The sequence below is a fragment of the Lathyrus oleraceus genome, chromosome 6 (assembly GCF_024323335.1).
Source record: "Lathyrus oleraceus cultivar Zhongwan6 chromosome 6, CAAS_Psat_ZW6_1.0, whole genome shotgun sequence".
NCBI lineage: Eukaryota > Viridiplantae > Streptophyta > Magnoliopsida > Fabales > Fabaceae > Lathyrus > Lathyrus oleraceus.
The window spans coordinates 132,793,032-132,800,303 of record NC_066584.1 but is presented as its reverse complement, the minus strand read 5'-3'; the positions used below and the strand labels follow the sequence as shown (position 1 = coordinate 132,800,303).

Sequence of the window (7,272 nt, the reverse complement as noted above, 5' to 3'; positions counted from 1 at the left end):
TTATGGTGAATCATGCATCATGGTGTACGGACTTCGATACAATTTTGGTGTGCTCTGATCCGATGTGGTGGATTCAGAAGCGAGTAGTTGGTTCCAGATGGGAATCGATGAAGTGTTACTTATGGTGACAGTAGAGATTTTAGTGTGCTCTGGTCCTATGGTGGGGATTTGTGAGCGAGATGAACTTGTGATGTCCATAATGGTTCCTCATGCATTATAGAATCATGGTGTTTAGTACATTGCATCCATTTCTTGCATTTGTATTAGATAATTATGTTGATAGTCGTGATTGGGAATACTTTGGTGGTTTATATAATTGAATCATGGTGTATGATTGTTGATATTTGTTTAGGTTACCCTTGCATACTTTTTCATAAATATATATTATGAGTGTATTCTCACCCCTTTCTTGTTTTTGTAGTTATGTGCTCCTTCTTGGAGTATAGATGACCAGGTAAATAAGTATATGCTTAGAAGCTGAAGGATGGTGTTAAGGGTGTTCTTCTTTTCCCCTTTTATGCGATATTTATTTTTAATTGCTATGATATTGAACACTAGGAGGAGGACCGATTTGTTTTATTAATTGTTGATATTTGTGATGTTATTGATGTTGAAGGTAATTGTCGTAACTATGTTTTATGCTATGAGACATAACTTCTTATTGAGTTACTTTATTTGATTTATTTTCGCTGCGATGAGCCTATGTCAGGATGAGCAAGTGACGTCAGGTGTTTAAATTATTGCATGTTTTATATAACCCTTGCTACAGAGCATGATTATGTTGTGTTTGAGTGACACCTTGTGTGTGATCATTGCTACAGAGCATAAGATGAACAAGACAAGATGAATAATGTATGAAATGAGATGATGAATGAAACATAAAAGTAAATTGCAAGAATAGAAATTGCAAGAATGTAAAGTGTTAGAGGTTTGAAGTTAGATGTTAGAAGTCAAATTCATGTCATCACATTGGGATCATCTATCAACAAGTCAAAGGACTAAAACATGTGTTACACCAAGAGATGAACTATCACTAACTCAAAATGTCAAAAATATGATCAAATGGTCATCTATCAACATATTGAATTAGAGAAGACTGAATCAACCAAGGGACCATCTATCAATGATTTGAAATATTGAAGATATCATCAACCAAGTAATCACTCAAGAAAAGTAAAAAAGATGACGAAATTTGAATTAAAAAAGAAATAAAAAGGTTTTTAAAATGGAAATATAAATAGTTTAAAATGGAAAATAAAGAAAAAATGAAAAACCAATATCAATATGTAAAAGAAATGGATGAAAAAAATTATGAGAAGTCAAGAATATCACAAATGAAAAGATCTCAAAAGTTGGATGAAAAAATGTTTGAAAAATAAATTGCAAAAGGAAATTAAAAATAAAGTGAAATAAAAATAACCAAAAATGAAAAATAATTTTTTAAAAAGTGAGAGAAATGCATGTGATGCCAAATATTTTTAGAGACCCTGTGTAAAAAATTTGGATCAAATTGAATTAAAAATGAGTGAGAAATTATATCTTGTAAAAAACGCGAGTGTCCAACATGTCTGACTAGTTGTCTAGAACATCTTGATTGTCATATTGTATTCTAAGGTCATGTTCTTGGGTTACTTTTCTGCAACATCCTCTTGGACTTCTTCTTCTTCCATGAGTACTTATTCTTTAACTTTTTCAGTCACTTCCTCAAAACTGATTTCTTCACTACTATCCTTTTCATCAAAAAAACATTTACACATATTTCTCTACGCCATCTTTAGGGTTGTTCTTACCCATATTGAAAGCATCTTCCACAACATTATCTTGTCTAACTCTAGGATCTTCATCACTTGAATCTTCACTATCAACATATTTCCCATTCATAATGTCCTAAAAAATGTATCTATTATAGGTACATCAACAACTAGTTCTTATGTAGACTTTTTTCCTAATATATCCTCAATGTTATCTTCACTAGGTGGTTTGTCACATGCATGAATAAAATATAGTGTTTGATTTAGGTTTATATAATCAACATTTTTGGTTCTAGGTTTAGGACTTTTAGCAACAACTTTTGACATATTTTAAGCAACATCATTAGAGGGTTTGTTATTTTTAGAAACATTACCTTTACTAGTTTCTGAAAAAACCACTTGAAGGGGAAAGATTTCAATCACTTATTTTGTTGAATAATCTACAAAGGTTGTTTGGGTACAAAGAACCTCATTATCCTTTGAGGTTTTACTACCTTCTTCCTTTCCTTCACAAATATGGTGAAACATTTTCAAGGGCGCTATAATAGTGTGATAACCAACCTTCTTCATCCTCTTCTTTCGAACGTATTTTCGTGGTTCCATGGTGGGATGACCTCTGACCTAACCTTCGGGGTTCCCTCCTAAGATCAACCCATCTACTTTGATCCCATGCATGTTGATCATAGACTTGTCTTCCACAGTCGATTTCTTGGCTTTCTTAGTTGTTCTTTTTTTTTCTTTTCCTGAAGTATTAGTTCACTAACTTATTCCTACCATGTTTGCATGATTTATAAGAGGAGGGTGAGTGGGTTGGCTTAGGGTCCGGGAGATGATAATGGATATAGGTTATGAGAAAACAAAGGATTGTTTTGAGGCTTAATGCGTGTAATGCAAAAATATAAATTAACTTGAATAAAAATCATTTTTGGAGTACTAATGGGCAAAGCATAAATTAGTGCACGTGCCTTGGATATGATGGATATGAGAGATAATAATATTACACAATAATTCACATGTCATCTTAACATTAATTGTTAGATATTCTTAACAATACACTGACCTAGGGCACTTATTAGTTTTTTTGAATTGAGTAACATCTAGTGCCTTGATAAACATGTCAGCTAGTTGATTTTCTGTTGACAGATGATCTAGAGTAATTACTTTTTCTTCAACAAGTTCTCTAATGAAATGGTGGCGAATGTCAATGTGTTTTGTACAAATTTGCTTAACTTCATTTTTGTAAATATTGAAGGCCCTCATGTTGTCACAATATAATGTTATAACATCTTGCTTGGAATTGTACTCTTTCAACATTTTTTCATCCACAACACTTGAGTACAATTGCTTCCAACTGCATTGTATTCAGATTCAACAGTGGATAACGAGACACAATTTTTCTTTTTTCTAAACCAAGAAATGAGGTTGTTTCCCATAAAGAAACATCCACCAGAGGGTCTCTTTCTATCTTCAACATTGTCTGCCCAATCAACATCATAATACCCAACTAGAATGAAGTTGGTGTCATGTGAGTACATAATTACATAGTCATAAGTTTCATGATAATTCTTTTGACTTGCGTGAGATGACTTACTTTTGGATTTGCTTGGTAGTGTGGGAACACCCCTACAAAAAAATTGATGTCATGGCGACTGGCTATGAGACACAAAATACTACAAATTATACTTACATAAAGACTTTAATCCACATCAACTCCTTGATCATCTTTAGTTATCTTAACATGAGTTGCTGCAGGAGTACGCTTGTGTCTTGCACTTTCTAGACCAAACTTCTTCACAATGTTCTTAGCGTACTTTCTTTGAGACACATGTATACCTTATTTCATTTCTTAAACTTGAAATCCAAGGAAGTAAGTGAATTCACCTAACAGACTCATTTAAAATTGTGACTGCATTTGTTGCACAACATGTTCTACCATCTTGTTTAACATTCCTCCAAACATGATATCATCGACATGGATCTTAGTACTCAGAAGCTTGGTTCTTCTTTCTTGAAAAACAAATTTTTTCAATACACCCTCTGTTGTAACCATTTATAGCGAGGAATTTAGTGAGCCATTCATAATGAGCCCTTGGAGCTAGCTTTAACTCATAAAGAGATTTTCTTAAGCTTATATACTAGTTTTGGTTCACTAGGATCAATGAACCCTTTTGGTTAATCAGCATACACTTCTTCATTCAACAATCCATTGTGAAAAGCACTTTTAACATCTATTTTATACAACTTAAATTTCAAGAGACATGACATTCCTATTAGTAATTTAAGGGATTCAAGGCGAGAATTTGGAGCAAAAGTTTCATCAAAACCAATCCCTTCTATTTGTTTTGTATCCTTGACCCACTAGTCGAACCTTATTTCTTGCCACATTACCATTTTCACCAGACTTGTTTTTGTAGATACACTTGATTCAAATGATGTTGACTGAGTCAGGTATGGGAAATAATTCTCATGCTTTATTTATTTAAACTTGAACAAGTTCTTCCTACATGGAATTGATCCAATATTCATCAGTTAATGCTTCTTTAACATTTTTGGGTTTAATTTTGGAGATAAAATACATGTTGGCAATCACTTCTCTGAATCTAGTGATGATTCATTCATTTAGATTTCCAATCACATTTTATATTGGGTGATACTTCTGAATTCTGATTGATGGCCTTTTGGAACATTATCCTTTCCATCTTCAGATTCTTTATCTTCAAGAGTCTGAGCAATGCCAGTTCCTTTGTTTGGCACATCAGGCATGACATTTTGCTCATGACTCATCACACCGTTCTCTTATTGATCACTTGTTCCATCCTCTAACGTGTCATCTACAAAACCATTGATATATTCCACTATGAACTTTGTGCAATTATTATACACCCGATAGGCTCTACTGTTGATATAATATCCCAAGAAAGTTCCTTAATCATATTTAGAATTCATCTTGCGCCTTTGCTCTCGATCAAAAGGAATGTAACATTTCCTGCAAAACACATGGAAGTATTTGACATTTGGTTTTCTTCCTTTCCGCAGATCATAGTAAGAAAATTTAGTTCCAGATCGAATGGCTACTCGATTATGGATCTAACAAGTCATGTTCATGGCTCTAGCCCAAAAATAATAAGGAAGATTCTTAGCATGAAGCATAAATCTAGCCGTTTCTTTTAACATTCTATTTTTTTGTTTAACCACTCTATTTTGTTGTGGAGTAATTAGTGCAGAGAACTCATGTGCAATCCCTTCTGAAGAATGGAATTATGAAACACTAGAGTTTTCAAATTCTGTTTCATGGTCACTTTGTATCCAAACAATCTTTCTAATCTCACTTCCTTTCTCACACTAAAGACGTTGACATGATCTTTCAAATGTGACAAAGGCATCAGAATTTCTTTGAGAAAATCAATCAAGGTGTACCTTGAGTATTTATCAACACACACGCACACACACACACACACAAACAAACACACACACACACACACATATCTTCTTCCACCCAATCTTTCTACTTGTATGGACCCCATGAGATCCATGTAAATTAACTCCAGGACCTTTGAGGTGGTAAGATATTGTATCTTCTTGTGTGAAATCTTAGTTTGTTTACCTATTTTATAGTCTCCACAATTTTTCAAAAACACACCTAACACATGTTTGAACGCAAGAAACAACAAATAGTAATATGAATATTTCTAAAAAAAGGACCATTGGAAAGGTTTTTGAGTAAGATTGATTTGTATGCATTTATTTGTGCTATTTTTTTGCAAATGACGAGTTTTAATTTGTTGTAGATATCTTAAGACTTATCAATAGTACGCACCAATCCAACATGCTATCAATATTCACTTTAGTCAATGATGTCCAAATTATTACGATGGAGTTTATGAACCTATGAAATTATAGCCAACATATTTAAACTAAATTTCATCTGCCCTTATAGCTCAGTGGTAGAGCGTCAGTCTTGTAAACTGAAGGTTTGCAGTTCAATCCTGCATGAGGGTGTAGCACCTCAAATTTGCACCTATCATTGTACATACATTCTCATATTAGGTCATAACATATCATGGTCCACTGCATAGCATTGCATTGATCCATTTGCCTCAAGTGCAGGCCAGTCAAGAAATTAGGTCAAACTGATCAGGAGATCAGTCAACCAAGTAAGCAAGTGTGTTTCTCAAGGATCCAAGGCCCTAGGGTTGGTCCAAAATGTTCACATGACTTGGGGGTCCATTTGAAGTGTTTAAGTCAAAGATTGGAGGCTCAGAAGTCATCAGTCAATGCACAGTCAGCCAGAAACCCTAGAAAGTCAAACTTGGTCAACTGTGGTTGATTTTATGGTTTTTGATGGATGGATTTGGTTTGAGAGAGCTTATTCATGTCCCAATAGGCCTCATGTATCATGGCAAACAACATCATTGAAGAATTTGAAGCCAATCAGAAAATTTCCAGAAATAGAAAGTTGACCTGTAATTCAAATTTGCCAAAAATGGAAACTTCTTGATCCTAAACTTGCATCATGATACAAGCTTCAAATGAATTTTTGCCCAACATGAAAGTTTAAGATCTTGTTCTCCCATTTCCAAAAAGTCCAAGAACTCTCAAATCCCATGTATGGTTGGCAAGATATGATCAATTCATTTTCACAATTTCTTGAACTTCAAAAGGCCATATCTCATGAACCATTTGGCCAAAATTGGTGAGGTTTTTTCCTACAAACCACATTTAATCCCCTCTTTCCAAAAATGTCATCCTCATGTACCAAAACCTTACCATGCAAAATGGCCTTTTTGGACCTAGCATGCTTAATTTCAAGTGAAGTGAAAATTTGAAGTTTTTAATTAAGCAATTTCTGTCATAGTGGCCAATTGGGATTGATTTAGGACAGCATTTGTGACTTGCCCAAGGCCCAAAATCGTGCAGCATACTACCATACACCACCATTTGGTCAAAATTGGCAAATTAGCAAATTGCTCCATTAAACAAAAACATGATTAACATTCACTTAGCAAAGCCTAAACAGATGATATATACTCTTTTTCTGAGCATTTTTACAACCCTAGCTGCAGCCATCAAACACTCAGAAATCCATTCATTCTCTCAAACCTCATTTTGATCATTTTTCAAAAACTGCAAAAAACTCCAAAGGCCACGACCATACCATTGTTGCTGCATCATCCAAGCATCATTTCAGGCTCATTACAACCATCTTTCTCCATCTGTAAGCATCCTTGGTTCAACTGGTTTTGCAAAGCAACTTCCATGGCAGATCTGGATTGAGGTATTCCCAAGCTTCATTGAGCCAAAATTACTTCACCATTCAACTTGTGGAGGCTAAATCTTCATCTGTTCGAGCTCATACTGGCCAAATAGCATCTAAATCTCCACTGAGCTTCAACATTGGTTAGTTTTCGAATCCCTTGTTTCACCAAACTTTGCCATGCTTAGTGTAAATCTTAGTATGCTGATTCCAATGAACTTTGTATCACATGAAATAGTTAAGTAATGTTTGAGATATTTGGAAATG

The 7,272-nt window shown here is 34.3% G+C and overlaps 1 non-coding gene across 1 annotated transcript; it reads left to right on the top strand.

Annotated features, from left to right (window-relative positions):
- Positions 1-5,678: 5,678 nt before the first annotated feature.
- On the top strand, positions 5,679-5,750 carry TRNAT-UGU (transfer RNA threonine (anticodon UGU)). Its single transcript has one exon. It is a non-coding gene; the product is annotated as a tRNA-Thr (tRNA).
- Positions 5,751-7,272: the final 1,522 nt, after the last annotated feature.